The sequence below is a fragment of the Arachis hypogaea genome, chromosome 20, assembly GCF_003086295.3.
Source record: "Arachis hypogaea cultivar Tifrunner chromosome 20, arahy.Tifrunner.gnm2.J5K5, whole genome shotgun sequence".
NCBI classification, from domain to species: Eukaryota; Viridiplantae; Streptophyta; class Magnoliopsida; order Fabales; family Fabaceae; genus Arachis; species Arachis hypogaea.
In genome coordinates, this window is record NC_092055.1 from 80510839 (window position 1) to 80527703 (window position 16865).

Sequence of the window (16865 nt, forward strand, 5' to 3'; positions counted from 1 at the left end):
TTCATGAAGGATGATGGAGTGCTCTTGATGTTCCACCCTTAATTGTCCCATGTTGGAACTTAATTCTCCTAGGGAGGTGTTGATTTGCTCCCAGCTTTGTGGAGGAAAATGCAATTGAGGCATCTTCGGGATCTCATGGTGATGAGCTTCATGCATCTCTTGAGCTCCATGAATGGGCTCTCTTGTTTGCTCCATCCTTTTCTTAGTGATGGGCTTCTCTTCCTCAATGGGAATGTCTCCTCTTATGTCAATCCCAGCCGAATTGCATAGATGGCAAATGAGGTGAGGAAAAGCTAACCTTGCCATAGTGGAGGACTTGTCAGCCACCTTGTAGAGTTCTTGAGGTATAATCTCATGAACCTCCACCTCTTCTCCAATCATGATGCTATGGATCATGATGGCCCGGTCTATAGTAACTTCAGACCGGTTGCTAGTGGGAATGATTGAGCGTTGAATGAACTCCAACCATCCTCTAGCTACAGGCTTAAGGTCCAGTCTTCTCAGTTGAACTGGTTTGCCTTTTGAGTCAATCTTCCATTGAGCTCCTTCCACACATATGTCCATGAGGACTTGGTCCAACCTTTGATCAAAGTTGACTCTCCTTGTGTAGGGGCGTGCGTTCTCTTCCATCATTGGCAAGTTGAACGCCAACCTTACATTTTTCGGACTAAAATCTAAGTAATTCCCCCGAACCATGGTGAGATAATTCTTTGGGTTCGGGTTCTTACTTTGATCATGGTTCCTTGTGATCCATGCATTAGCATAGAACTCTTGAACCATTAGAGTTCCGACTTGTTGGATGGGGTTTGTTAGAACTTCTCAACCTCTTCTATGGATCTCATGTCGGATCTCCAGATACTCATTTCTCTTGAGTTTGAAAGGGACCTCGGGGATCACCTTCTTCTTGGCCACAACATCATAGAAGTGGTCTTGATGAGCTTTGGAGAGGGGGGTAATTGGTTTTGAATTTTGAAGGTAGGTGGAGTTTATGAGGTAGGTTTATGGGGAAGAGCGGATGGATGTGAGTGGTGAAGTGGTGATAGGTAAGAGAGATTGAGGTGATTGGTGAAGAGTTTTGGGGAAGAGTGTTTATTGGGAAGAGAGGATGAATATTGAGAAGAGGGAAGAGAGTGAGTGGAGGTAGGTGGGGATCCTGTGGGATCCACAGATGCTGAGTTGATCCTGTGGGGTCCACAGATTCTGAGGTGTCAAGAAATTGCATCCCTGCACCAATTAGGCATGTAAAATGCCTTTGCATGCAATTCTGGCGTTTAAACACCGAATTGATGCTTGTTCTGGGTGTTCAACGTCCAGATGCAGCATGTTTCTGGCGTTGGACGCCAGTTCTATGCTTGTTTCTGGCGTTCAGCGCCAGCTCTTCTTCACTGCGCATTTCTGGCATCTAGACGCCAGGATGCTGCTTGTTTCTGGCGTTCAACGCCAGATCCATGCTCTGTTCTGGCATTGAACGCCAGCCAGATGCTCCTTACTGGCGTTTAAACGCCAGTAAGATCCTCCTCCAGGGTGTGATTTTTCTTCTACTATTTTTGATTCCGTTTTCAATTTTTATATTTATTTTGTGACTCCACATGATCATGAACCTAATAAAACCTGAAATAACAATAAAAACTAAAATTAGATAAATAAAAATTGGGTTGCCTCCCAACAAGCGCTTCTTTAATGTCAATAGCTTGACAGTGGGCTCTCATGGAGCCTCACAGATGTTCAGAGCATTGTTGAGACTTCCTAACACCAAACTTAGAGTTTGACTGTGGGAGTTCAACACTAAACTTAGAGTTTGGTTGTGGCCTCCCAATACCAAACTTAGAGTTTGACTGTGGGGGCTCTAGTTGACTCTGTTTTGAGAGAAGCTTACTGTGCCTCTTTTTCATGTTTACAGAAGGATGTCCTTGAGTTTTAAACTCAAGGGAGTCCTCATTCAATTGAAGGACTAATTCGCCTCTATCAACGTCAATCACAGCTCTTGCTGTGGCTAGGAAGGATCTCCCAAGGATGATGGATTCATCCTCATCCTTCCCAGTATCTAGGACTATAAAGTCAGCAGGGATGTAAAGGCCTTTAACCTTTACTAAGACGTCCTCTACTTGTCCATAAGCCTATTTTCTTGAATTGTCTGCCATCTCTAATGAGATTTTAGCAGCTTGCACCCCAAAGATTTCCAGTTTCTCTATTACAGAGAGGGGCATGAGGTTTATCCCTGAACCAAGGTCACACAGAGCCTTTTCAAAGATCATGGTGCCTATGGTACAAGGTATTAGGAACTTTCCAGGATCCTGTTTCTTCTGAGGCAATGTTAGTTGATCCAGATCACTTAGTTCATTGGTGAACAAGGGAGGTTCATCTTCCCAAGTCTCAATACCAAATAATTTGGCATTCAGCTTCATGATTGCACCAAGGTACTTGGTAACTTGCTCCTTAGTAACATCCTCATTCTCTTCAGAAGAGGAATACTCATCAGAGCTCATGAATGGCATAAGGAGGTTTAATGGAATCTCTATGGTCTCTAGTTTAGTCTCAGATTCCTTTGGTTCCTTAGAGGGAAACTCCTTATTGATCACTGGACACCCTAGGAGGTCTTCCTCCTTAGGATTCACGTCCTCCCCTTCTTCCTTGGATTCGGCCATGATGGTCATTTCAATTGCCTTGCACTCTCCTTTTGGATTTTCTTCTGTATTGCTTAGGAGAGTACTAGGAGGGATTTCAGTGACTCTTTTACTCAGCTGGCCCACTTGTGCTTCCAAATTTCTAATGGAGGACCTTGTTTTATTCATGAAACTCACAGTGGCCTTAGATAGATCAGAGACTAAGTTTGCTAAATTAGAAGTATTTTGTTCAGAGTTCTCTATCTGTTGTTGAGTGGATGATGAAAAAGGTTTACTATTGTTAAACCTATTTCTTCCACCATTATTAAAGCCTTGTTGAGGCTTTTGTTGATCCTTCCATGAGAGATTTGGGTGATTTCTCCATAAGGGATTATAGGTGTTTCCATATGGTTCACCCATGTAATTCACCTCTACTATTGCAGGGTTTTCAGGATAATAAGCTTCTTCTTCAGCAGATGCCTCTTGAGTACTGTTGGATGCAGCTTGCATTCCATTCAGACTCTGAGAAATCATATTGACTTGCTGAGTCAATATTTTATTCCGAGCCAATATGGCATTCAGAGTATCAATTTCAAGAACTCCCTTCTTCTGAGGCATCCCATTACTCACAGGATTCCTCTAAGAAGTGTACATGAACTGGTTATTAGCAACCATGTCAATGAGTTCTTGAGCTTCTGCAGGCATTTTCTTTAGGTGAATGGATCCACCTGCAGAAGTATCCAATGACATCTTAGCTAATTCAGACAGACCATCATAGAATATATCCAGGATGGTCCATTCTGAAAGCATGTCAGAAGGACACTTTTTGGTCAGTTATTTGTATCTCTCCCAAGCTTCATAGAGGGATTCACCTTCTTTCTGTCTGAAGGTTTGAACATCCACTCTAAGCTTGCTCAGCTTTTGAGGTGGAAAGAACTTGGCTAAGAAAGCCATGACCAGCTTATCCCAAGAGTTCAGGCTATCTTTGGGTTGAGAGGCCAACCACACTCTAGCTCTATCTCTTACAGCAAAAGGGAAAAGCATGAGCCTGTAGACTTCAGGATCTACTCTATTAGTCTTAACAGTATCACAGATCTGCAAGAATTTAGTTAAGAGCTGAAAAGGATCTTCAGATGGAAGTCCATGGAACTTGTAGTTCTGCTGCATCAGAGAAACTAATTGAGGTTTCAGCTCAAAATTGTTTGCTCCAATGGTAGGGATGGAGATGCTTCTTCCATGTAAATTGGAATTAGGTGCAGTAAAGTCACCAAGCATCCTCCTTGCATTATTATTATTTTCGGCTGCCATCTCCTCTTCTTGTTCGAAAATTTCTGAAAGGTGCTTCCTGGATTGTTGTAATTTAGCTTCTTTTAGTTTCCTCTTCAGAGTCCTTTCAGGTTCTGGATCTGCTTCAATAAGAATATTCTTGTCTTTGCTCCTGCTCATATGAAAAAGAGGGAACAGAAAAATAATAATAATAGGGATCCTTTTTGCCCAGGTATAGAGGTTCTCTTATGTAAGTAGAGGAAGAAAAGAAGAGTAGAAGAAAAGAAGAAGAGAAAATCTGAACTCAGAGAGAGAGAGGGGGTTCGGATTTTTGGTGAGTGAGGAAGAGATGTTAGTAAATAAATAAATAAATAGAAGAGGATGAGAGGGGGAGGTTTTCGAAAATAATTTTTGAAAAAGAGTTAGTGATTTTCGAAAATTAAAAGAAGAAATAAATTAAAATTGAATTTTGAAACAATTAGTTAATTAAAAAGAATTTTTGAAAAAGAGGAAGATATTTTCGAAAATTAGAGAGAGAGGGTTAGTTAGATAGTTTTGAAAAAGATAAGAAACAAACAAAAAGTTAGTTAGTTAGTTGAAACAAATTTTGAAAATCAATTTTAAAAAGATAAGAGGATAAGAAGTTAGAAAAGATATTTTTGAAAAGATATGATTGACATTAGTTTTGAAAAAGATTTGATTTTTAAAATCACAATTAATGACTTGATTCATAAGAAATCACAAGATATGATTCTAGAACTTAAAGTTTGAGTCTTTCTTAACAAGCAAGTAACAAACTTGAAATTTTTGAATCAAAACATTAATTGTTGATGATATTTTCAAAAATATGATATAAAATTAAGAAAAAGATTTTTGAAAAATATTTTTAAAATTTTCGAAAATAGATAAGAAAAATGAAAAAGATTTGATTTTTGAAAAAGATTTTGAAAAGATAAGATTTTTAAATTGAAAATTTGATTTGACTCATAAGAAACAATTGAATTTTAAAAATTTTTGAAAAAGTCAACTCAAATTTTCGAAAATTTATGAGATAAAAAGGGAAAGATAGTTTTTTGATTTTTGAATTTTTAATGATGACAGAGAAAAACATGAAAATGATGCAATGCATGAAAATTTTTAGATCAAAACAATGAATGCATGCAAGAATGTTATAATGTTAAGATGAACACCAAGAACACTTTGAAGATCAAGATGAACAACAAGAACTTATTTTTGAAAATTTTATATGCAAAGAAAATATGCAAGACACCAAACTTAGAAATCTTTCATGTTCAGACACTATGAATGCAAAAAATGCACATGAAAAATAAGAAAAGACATAAAACAAGAAGAAATCAAGATCAAACAAGAAGACTTACCAAGAACAACTTGAAGATCATGAAGAACACCATGAATGCATGATTTTTTCGAAAAATGCAAGATGAACATGCAATTGACAACAAACTTAAAATCTGACTCAAGACTCAAACAAGAAACACAAAATATTTTTGATTTTTATGATTTTCTAATTTTTTTGGTATTTTTCAAAAATTAATTTGAAAAAGAAAAATAAGGATTCCAAAATTTTTAATATGAATTCCAAGAACCTTGCACTCTTAGTCTAAAGCTCTAATCTGAGGGTTAGACATGGCTTAATAGCCAGTCAAGCTTTAGCATGTAAATCTTTTGGATCTGGAACAGCAGCAGGTGGATTAGCAACAACTAGCTTGCTCTTAATAATGTTGGGTTGGAAGCCCCAGTCCAAATAAATTTAGACATGGCTTTACAGCCAGTCAGGCTTCAACATGCTTCATGAAACACTAGAATTCATTCTTAAAAAATTTTAGAATAATTTTCGAAAACAGATGAGAGATTTTTGAAAGATTTTTGAAAAATTTTTTTTTTTAAATTTATTTTTTGAAAACAAAATAAGAAGAAAATTACCTAATCTGAGCAACATGATGAACCGTCAGTTGTCCAAACTCGAACAATCCCCGGCAACGGCGCCAAAAACTTGGTGCACGAAATTGTGATCTCAGGAAACGGTGCCAAAAACTCTGTACGCACGTCTTAATAAATTGTTTTTCATTCACAACTTCGATACAACTAACCAGCAAGTGCACTGGGTCGTCCAAGTAATAAAACCTTACGTGAGTAAGGGTCGATCCCACGGAGATTGTTGGTATGAAGCAAGCTATGGTCACCTTGTAAATCTCAGTCAGGCGGATATAAAATAGTTATGGAGTTTTCGAAAATTTATAATAAATAAATAGAAAATAAAGATAGAAACACTTATGTATATCATTGGTGAGAATTTCAGATAAGCGTATGGAGATGCTTTCGTTCCTCTGAACTTCTACTTTCCTGCTGTCTTCATCCAATCAATCTTACTCCTTTCCATGGCTGGCTTTATGTAAGGACATCACCATTGTCAATGGCTACTTTTCATCCTCTCTGTGAAAATGGTTCGATGCGCTGTCACTGCATGGCTAATCATCTGGAGGCATCACCGTGGTCAATGGCTGCATCCTATCCTCTTGCGAAAATGGTCCAAATGCTCTGTCACAGCATGGCTAATCATCTAAGGTTCTCGATCATACTGGAATAGGATTCACCCTCCTTTTGCGTCTGTCACTACGCCCAGCACTCGCGAGTTTGAAGTTCGTCACAGTCATTCAATCCCAGAATCCTACTCGGAATACCACACACAAGGTTTAGACTTTCCGGATTCTCATGAATGCCGCCATCAATCTAGCTTATACCACGAAGATTCTGATTAAGAGATCCAAGAGATAATCATTCAATCTAAGGTGGAACGGAAGTGGTTGTCAGGCACGCGTTCGTGGGAGAATAATGATGATTGTCACGTTCATCACATTCATGTTGAAGTGCGAATGAATATTTTAGAAGCGGAACAAGTTGAATTGAATAGAAAAGCAGTAGTACTTTGTATTAATTCATGAGGAACAGCAGAGCTCCACACCTTAATCTATGGAGTGTAGAAACTCTACCGTTGAAAATACATAAGTGAAAGGTCCAGGCATGGCCGAATGGCCAGCCCCCAAAACGAGATCACAGGATCAAAAATACAATCCAGGATGTCTAATACAATAGTAAAAAGTTCTATTTATAATAAACTAGCTACTAGGGTTTACAGAAGTAAGTAATTGATGCATAAATCCACTTTCGGGGCCCACTTGGTGTGTGCTTGGGCTGAGCTTTAGCTTTCCACGTGCAGAGGCTTCTTTTGGAGTTGAACGCCAGGTTGTAACGTGTTTCTGGCGTTCAACTCTGGTTTGTGACGTGTTTCTGGCGTTTAACTCCAGACAGCAGCGTAGAACTGCCGTTCAACGCCCTTTTACGTCATCTAAACTCGGCCAAAGTATGGACTATCATATATTGCTGGAAAGCCCTGGATGTCTACTTTCCAACGCAATTAGAAGCGTGCTATTTTGAGTTCTGTAGCTCCAGAAAATCCACTTTGAGTGCAGGGAGGTCAGAATCCAACAGCATCAGCAGTCCTTCTTCAACCTCTGAATCTGATTTTTGCTCAAGTCCCTCAATTTCAGCCAGAAAATACCTGAAATCACAGAAAAACACACAAACTCATAGTGAAGTCCAGAAATGTGAATTTAACGTAAAAACTAATAAAAATATCCCTAAAAGTAACTAGATCTTACTAAAAACATACTAAAAACAATGCCAAAAAGCGTATAAATTATCCGCTCATCACCCCCATCTCAAGTATGTATTTCTTGGAGAAGAAGAGGCCCTGCCAGTGATCATCAATTCCTCCTTAAACATGGAAGAAGAAACAAAGCTAATTGAAGTGCTGAAAATTCACAAGACATCCTTGGGATGGACAATCGATGATATCAAGGGCATAAGCCCTACCATCTGTGTGCACAAGATTTTGCTGGAGGAAGACTTAAGGCCTGTAGTACAACCCCAAAGAAGGCTTAACCCAGCCATGAAGAAGGTGGTTCAAAAAGAAGTGATGAAGCTGTGGAATGCTGGAATCATATACCCAATCTCTGACAGCCCTTGTGTAAGCCCAGTTTAAGTGGTGCCAAAGAAAGGCAGCATGATTGTCATCTTCAATGAGAAGAATGAACTCATTCCCACAAGGACAGTGACAGGGTGGAGGATGTGCATAGATTATAGAAGGCTGAATGAGGCTACAAGAAAAGATCATTTTCCTCTCCTTTTCATTGATCAGATGCTGGAAAGATTGGCTGGTGATACCTATTACTGCTTCCTGGATGGGTATTCTAGGTACAATCAAATAGTGGTAGATCCCAAGAACCAAGAGAAGACCTCATTCACATGTCTGTTCAGAGTCTTTGCCTACAGAAGGATGCCCTTTGGGCTATGCAATGCCCCTGCAACTTTTCAAATGTGTATGCTTTCTATATTCTCTGACATTGTAGAAAAATTTTTAGAAGTCTTCATGAATTTTTCTATCTTTGGCAATTCATTTGATACCTGCTTGCATCATTTAACTCTTGTCTTGAAAAGATGCCAAGAAACTAATCTGGTATTGAATTGGGAAAAATGCCATTTCATGGTTTCAGAAGGGATAGTTCTTGCGCATAAAGTTTCAAGCAAAGGTATAGAATTTGATAAGGCTAAAATAGAGATCATAGAAAAGCTTCCTGTACTTGCTAATGTGAAAGTAGTAAGAAGTTTTCTTGGACATGATGGTTTTTACAGGAGTTTCATCAAAGATTTTTCAAAAATAGCAAAACCACTAAGCAATTTGCTAGTGATTGACAATCCTTTCATCTTTGATGACAATTGCAAGCATGCTTTTGAAACTTTAAAAAGAAAACTCACTACAACACCAATCATCACACCCCCAGATTGAAAATTGCCTTTTGAACTCATGTGTGATGCAAGTGACTTTGCAATTGGTGCTGTATTGGGGCAAAAGAAAGACAAGCTACATCGTGTTATATACTATGCAAGTGAGGTGTTGAATGAGGCACAAAAAAATTATACCACCACTGAGAAAGAGCTCTTGGCAATGGTATATGCATTTGATAAATTTAGACAATACTTGATTGGTTCAAAGATTATAGTATATACTGATCATGCTGCTCTCAAGTATCTCATGTCTAAACAGGATTCAAAACCAAGGCTTATTAGGTGGGTGTTGCTGCTACAAGAATTTGACATTGAAGTGAGAAATAGGAAGGAAAATGAGAAGCAGGTGGCAGACCATTTGTTAAGACTCCTACAAGAAGCCAACAAAGATATACCACAACCAGTGAATGAGAAGTTTCCAGACGAATATCTCCTCCAAATCCAGCAGGCACCTTGGTTTGCTGACATTGCAAACTACAAGGTGGGAAGGAAGATCCCTAAAGAGTTCACCAAGCAACAAGTGTAGAAGCTGCATAATGAGGCAAATAAATTTTTATGGGATGAACCTTTCTTGTTCAAGAGATGTCCAGATGGGATGATTAGGAGGTGTGTCCCTGAAAGTGAGATGAGAGACATACTGTGGCACTAACATGGTTCAGCTTGTGGTGGACATTTTGGGCTAGAAAGAATAGCAGCCAAAGTACTTCAAAGCGAATTCTATTGGCCAACAATATTTAAAGATGCCAGAGAGTTTGTGCATCAATGCAATGAATGTCAAAGAGCTGGAGGGTTGACAAAGAGGAATGAAATGCCTCAAAACTTAATTTTGGAAGTAGAACTGTTTGACCTCGGGGGAATAGATTTCATGGGCCCCTTTCCTCTATCCTATTCCTTCAAATACATTCTGGTGGCAGTGGAATATGTCTCCAAAATGGGTGGAAGCCATAGCAACAACTACCTATGATGCACCGATTGTTCTTCAATTTCTTAAGAGACACATTTTCACTAGATATGGGGTACCTAACGGCCTTATTAGTGATGGTGGTAGCCACTTTTGCAACAGAGAGATGGAAAAGCTACTTCACAAATATGGAATAATTCACAAAGTAGCCACACCATATCATGCTCAGACTAATGGCCAAGCTGAATTAGCAAATAGAGAGATGAAGAAAATTCTAGAGAAGACAGTAGGGATCACAAGGAAAGACTGGGCAAGAAAATTGGATGATGTTCTGTGGGCATATAGAACAGCATTCAAAACTCCAATTGGGAAGTCACCATTTTAGCTAATCTATGGCAAATATTGTCACCTTCCTGTAGAGCTTGAACACAAAACATTCTGGGCCACTAGGCTCCTCAATCTTGATTCTCAAGTAGCAGGAGAGAAAAGGTTACTGCAACTCAATGAGCTAGATGAATTCAGATTGGAAGCTTATGAGAATGCAAAGATATACAAGGAGAGAGCTAAAAAATGGCATGATAAAAAAATATTGAAAAGGGAGTTCAAACCAGGACAACAAGTGCTCTTATATAATTCCAGGCTCAACGTTTTTCCTGACAAACTCAAGTCCAAATGGATTGGCTCTTATCGGATAACTAAGGTTTTCCCACATGGAAGCCTTGAACTTCTGAATGAAACCACAAAGGAGATAATCACAGCAAATGGCCAAAGAGCTAAGCATTATCTGGGAGGATTTTGGAACAAAGAAGAAAGTGTTCAGGAGTTGGAATGAATAAAGAAAGAGGACGTCAAGCTAATGACGATAAACAAGCACTTGTTAGGAGGCAACCCAACCAGAGATAGTTTTCTTTTCCTAATTATTTCAATAAAAGGGCCAAGTAGATTTATCTATATTGCAGGGAGCTAAGTTTGGTGTTGTACACTAAAACAATTTAAGGGTGAATGAATGATGCTAAGTTTGATGTTCCACCAAAAAGTTCATTTAAAAACACATTTCAACCCTTCGCATAAATGGTTACTAGCTCCAAACAATCAGGGAAACTACTCAACCATTGTCTATTTTCTATTTTTTTTTAATTTTGTTCCTTTCAGTAAGGCACAAGGTTTTCATATATATGGTTGATTTGTTGCATAAGAGGTATTGGCAAGGGACTAAGTTTGGTGTTCACACACCAAAGTAAGTTCAAAAGCCTACAAACATTCATGCATATTAACCATTTTTCAAGTGCTTGCGGAACAAGCAACTTTCACCACCAGTGCAGAAAACTATTCAACTTTTTGGAAAGACTATACATCATCAGCAAGAAAAGCATAAAAGCTAAAAAGGAGGATGAAAGACCAAGCTAGAGGATACCAAAAGGTTGTATTGTTACTCAACTGTTTACATCTGCTAAGCTTTAGTTGAAAGTTTAATTATTCCCCCCTCTGATAAGTTTACCCTTATCTGCACTCTGCTCATCTATTGTCCTGTTATTATTCAATTAAGTGTTCGAAGTATAAATGTCTGCATCACTCATCTTACTTGAATACATATCTTGTTTCCCTTTATGCATGAATAAGAGAAAAATGTTGAAACAAAAAGTAATTATCCAATTTGGTAGGAATAATAAAGCTCAGTGGTGGTATATATGTATGATTGTTAAAGTAAGCTCATTAATAAAGGACAAAGGTTAGGATGATCCCTTGAAGTGTGAGCTTAGTTGCTGTTGTAAAACCTTCAATTAATAAATATCCTTGGAAAAAGAAAGAAAGAAAAGCCAAGAATTGGCAAAGAAACAAATAATAAGGCTAGGCATCAATAGCTTGAACCTTAGGACACATGCCTGTGATGCTACTGTATTAGGATTTGCTTGGATTATTAGGTTCTAAGGAGTATTTCAAAACTTGGTAACTTGGATTAACAAATCTGGGATTATCAACCGAAAGTCCATTATCAAGAGCAACCTAATTACAAAGTATTTAGTAACCCAAAGAGGTGCTGGGCATCAATGTCTTAGGATGAATTGTGAGCCAAGTGTTTGTGGTGGAGATGTGTTGACTGAAAAACAAAGCTAAAAAGCTGTTGCAACACATAACACTTAGCTGTGAAAATAAAAGTGTAAGCTTATCAGCAAAAAAAAACAAAAGAAAATTAAAACACCAGGGATGGATAAATAACAAGGTTCACAGCAGCAACTTTGATCATCACTTAAATGGACATTTCAATCCTGAAATCTAAAGAAAGTAGAGCTTCAATTTCATCTGCATAAAATCCCATGAACCAAATTCTATTACCTGCTAAATAAGGACAAATATGCTTCTCAGTTTCCTTTCATTTTTTCTCATATTTTAGTGCTTGCTTGGGGACAAGCAAGATTTAAGTTTGGTGTTGTGATGACAAGTCATCTTATGGTAGTTTCACAAGTATTTTTCATTTGTTTCATTAGGTTTTATGCACTTTCTTGCAAAATAAGTAAGTGGTTGGAGTGGAATTTCATGATTATTGTGATTCAATCAAACATCATTTATTTTATGCAAAATCATGAGATTTATGCAAGAATTAAGTGATTATTATGAATAATGCAAGTTCTTATGATTTTGGTGAGACTTTGATTGCTGTTTTGATTGAATACAGGTGAGAAAATGAAGAAAAAGAGGGTCAATACAGAGTAACGTTGCGTTCAAACAAAGAACACCACGCTCAGTAAGTGAAGTGCACGCGCATGGGACGCTTACGCGTCAGGGGAAATTTTCGAAGGCGCACGCGTTCGCGTGCATGACGCGTACGCGTGGAAATGTTTGGCGCTCGTTTTTAAAAGAGAGCGCTACATTCACTAAGCCAGCATTTTCGGGCATGTTCGAATTTGGAGGCAAAGTTTTGCAAACGACGCGCACGCGTGCTTGACACGCACGCATCGACGGAGCACCTGAGATAAAACACGTTCACGCGTGGCTGGCGCTAAAGCCTGGATTGGATATTATGCTACCCACGAGCATGTGTACATGACGTGCATGCGTGGGGCAGCGTTCATTAAGCAAACGTAGCGCTCAATAAGAAAACGCTACTGAGGGCGTGTACGCGTGATCATGGCGCGCGAGCATGTTGGGGGTTGAAGACTGTTAGTGACTTGTACGCGTACATGACGCGTACGCATCGATGAGTAGAAAGCGCAAAAGAACGCGCACGCGTTAGAGACGCGCACGCGTGGACGAATGAACGCTGCGCTCACTTTGAGAGCGCAACGTTCCCCTAGAAGCTGCAACAAATTGCGACTCTGATCCACTTCTTCATAGGCCAAAAATCCCACTCCAAGTACTTGAGGACTGAAATAGAAAGTGTATAAATAGTGAGGAATTTGATTTCATAGGCACTCTTTTACTTTCCTTTTAGAATTTTAGAATTTAAATCAGATCTGAATTTTCCTTTCTGTTTTGTTTTCTCTCTTCTGCAACTTCTACTTTCTGTTTTTGGGTCTTTTGACTTCGGATTGAAGAATTCGTCTGAATTCCTTCATCTTGGAGTTCTCTTTTATTTTTCCTTTGATAGTTTTATAAGTTGGAGATCTGATCATAGTTTACTTTCTGATTTTCTTTCTTCTGCAATTTCTTCGTTTCTGTTTTGAGAGCAATTGAGATTTTAGTTTTCGTTCTATTTTATCTTTCTTCTGCAATTGTCAATTTCTCATTTAGGATTTTAGAGTTGATCTAAGTTTTGATTCTGTTTTGATTCTTCTGCAATTTCATATTTCTATTTTGGTACTGAAATCCTGATTGGAATTTCTTCATCTGAGAGTTCTTTAGTTTATTGCACTTTACAATTTCCAGTTCTGTTTCAACTCCCATTACCCAAACCCTTTTATTCTTCATGCAATTTAAGTTTCCTAGCAATTTAGATTCAGCAATTTAAATTACTTGCACTTTAAGTTTCAATTATTTACTTTTCTTGCAATTTAAGTTTAAGCTCTTTTAATTTCTTGCACTTTAAGTTTCTGCAATTTACTCCTTCTGAAATTTAAGATTCTGCCAATTTACTTTCCACATTTTACTTTCATTCAATTTATTGTCTGTTAATCAAAATTTCACCAAATTCATCAAATATTCACTTAACTAAATTCATCACCATACTAAAGTTACTCAATCCATCAATCCCTATGGGATCGACCTCACTCCTGTGAGTTATTACTACTTGATGCGACCGAGTACACTTGCCGGTGAGTTTGTGTGGAATCGTTTTTCCCTCATCAGCCTCCTCCAAGAAAAAGGACAAAGAGAAAGGGCCTATGCCTTGAAGTTGCTCCAAGAATCAAAGGTTGTTGAGTCCCATGGTTAAAAATTTTAGTTCTGAATTTCTGTTAGTTGTTTATTTGGTTATCTAATTGCTGTTTTGTTTTCTTATGTTTGAAGTCTCTTTTTTTTTGTCCTTAATGTTTATGGTTTTAATTGAGAAAGAAAATGTCTTTGTGTCAAGCATCATTACAATCAATAAAAAGTAGTTTGTTTTCATAAGAATCAATGATGAGTTATGCAAAAATAAGAATAAAGAGACTAAGACCAAGTGAGATAATTCAAGACTAAGATATGAGGAACAAAGTATGGAACCATGAATGAACAATCTAGAAGTAAATAAACCATAATGAACAACTAGACTTAGGGGATATAACAAGTAGATGCTAAGGATGACCCTTGAATATCCATAGAACCAAGAAGTAGTTAGTTAAAGACCCAAGGCTCTGAGCATCAACTACTGGAATAAAAGAAAGAAACAAATAGCTCAAAGTGCCAAAGATCCTAGTAGATTCTTGTGGTGAATATGTGTCAAGAAGAGAGACCTGAGCAAGTAAATTCTTAGGGGTGTTTCAACACCTAGTACCCTAAAACCAACCGATTTTGGAGTGCTAATTGAAAGCTCATTCTAAAGGGTCGTCTTGAGACAAAATACTTAGAGTCGTGGTCAATCAAATAATAACAAAAGAGAAGTAAAAAGAGAAGAACACTCAAAAGAAAGAGAACAGGTCCTGCTACTTCAAGGTGACAACCAATAGAAAGGGCTCTATATGCACTTACTTAAGAAGAACCCTCAAGGGTCTAAGAGTTTATTGTGTTATAAAAGTAATAAGGTTCATGCATGAGTTGCTACTTAACCTCTGTCCTTAACTGTGAATGTATCTCTTTACAGTCAATTCTTAATCCATTAAATAATAACTCACATTGATTTGCTTGGGGACAAGCAAAGCTTAAGTTTGGTGTTGTGATGACTTGCATCATCTACCTCTTTCTCCTATCTAAAAAGACCATAAAAAGAATGTAATTTCATTCAAGCAATTCAATTTCATGAGTTAAATGATGAATATTATGGTACATTACTTTGAAATAAGTTTTGTTAAATTTCAGGTAAAAAGAGCCACAAAAGAAGAAGGAAACAAGAAAGGGAAGCTGGGCGTGTGTACTGGGCATGCCACTTGGTGGAAACGCCCACAATTTGTATGGGCGTGGCACGTCAGTTATGAACTCCAGAGAAGCAAAGTGAAAGAATTACAATGGGCGTGCCACTTAACATCGAAGGCGTGGCACGCCAGTATCATTTTCCAAAGAAGAAGTCCATGAAGCTTACTATGGGCGTGGCACGCCAAGGCTAGGCATGGCACGCCAGTTATACTTTCCAGAGAAGATTTTCTGAAAGACCACAAGGGGGCGTGGCACGCCAGCCTGGGCGTGCCAACTCTATGATCAACATTGGGCGTGCCACTTGAGATCGAAGGCATGGCACGCCATTTCATTGCGTCCAGAGAACGGAGTTGAAGGCTTAACACTGGGCGTGTCACTTGGGTTCGAAGGCGTGGCACGCCAACTTGGCTCGTGACTAGGGGGTGCCACTTGAGTTCTAGGCGTGGCACGCCAAGCTTGGAGAAGCTCAATATCGAAATGGGCATGCCACTTGAGCTTGGAGGCATGGCATGCCAGTTCAAATAAGCAGAGAGGAATAGAGGGCTAAGCATACTGGGCGTGCCACTTGGATTCGAAGGCGTGGCACACCAACCTTGTTTTTGACTGGGGCTTGCCACTTGAGTTCTTGTGCGTGGCACGCCAAGCTTGAAGAGTTCTATACCACAATGGGCGTGCCACTTGGGATCAAAGGCGTGGCACGCCAGTTCAACTATCTAGAGAAAAATGGAAGGTTCAAAGGCACTGGGCATGACACTTGAGCTCGCAGGCGTGGCACGCCAGCACAAGCTTATAAGGAAGAAGAAGACTGGGCGTGCCACTTGGGACTTAAGGCATGGCATGCCAGTTACAGGACCAGAAGGACTCATTCATGCTTTATCAAGGGCGTGGCACGCTGGGGTTACTTTACAGAAAGGTAGAATGAAGTTTCCATCAAAGGCGTGGCACACCACCTACTTCGCGTGACACACTAGTATCATGGTGCAAAGAAGAAGAAGGAAGTCTCACAATGGGCGTGGCATGCCACCTAATGGGCGTGGCATGCCAGTATTCCTGTCCAGAGAGGAAGGATGAAGTGTTTAATATGGGCATGGCATGCCAGACCTGGGCGTGCCACGCTAGTTCAAGTTTCTAGATAGTTGAAGAAGGGCTTTACTATGGGCATGGCATGCCACACCTGGGCGTGCCACGCTAGTTGAAAAGTACAGAGAGAAAGAAGGAAGAAAAGACCCTGGGCATGCCACTTAGACTCGAAGGCGTGGCACGCCAGGTTAGTTGGATGAAGGTGGCGTGCCACTTGGAAGCCAGGCGTGGCACGCCAAGCAATGCTGAAGAGCTAGGCATGGCACGCCACTCAAACGCCACTCACACGCCAGGCACATGATTCATTTCCATTAGTTTTTCTTTTACTTTTCAGTTGTAATTTTCTTTTCTCTTTTGTGCTTTTTAATTCTAGTGATAGGAAGTAGGATATATACCCCCTAGAGGTACTAAAAAGGGGGTTGGGTGGATTGATTAGTTAGTTTTGGGTTTTTACTTTACACTTCACTTCATCTCTTCCATCTCTTGTACTTTTCTCTAAGCTATGAGTAGCTAAACTCCCTCTAATTGGGAGAGGGAGCTCTGTTGTACTTGATGGATTAATGATAGTGAATTTCTTCTTTTTTTCATTTTCTCTTTGATTTGCTATAAGGAATTTCGTTCTTCATGCTAGTGTTCAATCATCTTAGGAAAGAGGTTGAATGCAA

The 16865-nt window shown here is 39.1% G+C and overlaps 1 non-coding gene across 1 annotated transcript; it reads left to right on the plus strand.

The window, feature by feature from the left end:
- The first annotated feature begins 3407 nt into the window (after positions 1–3407).
- On the plus strand, positions 3408–3515 carry LOC112787614 (small nucleolar RNA R71). The gene has a single exon (XR_003195018.1). It is a non-coding gene; the product is annotated as a small nucleolar RNA R71 (small nucleolar RNA).
- The last annotated feature ends 13350 nt before the right edge of the window (positions 3516–16865 follow it).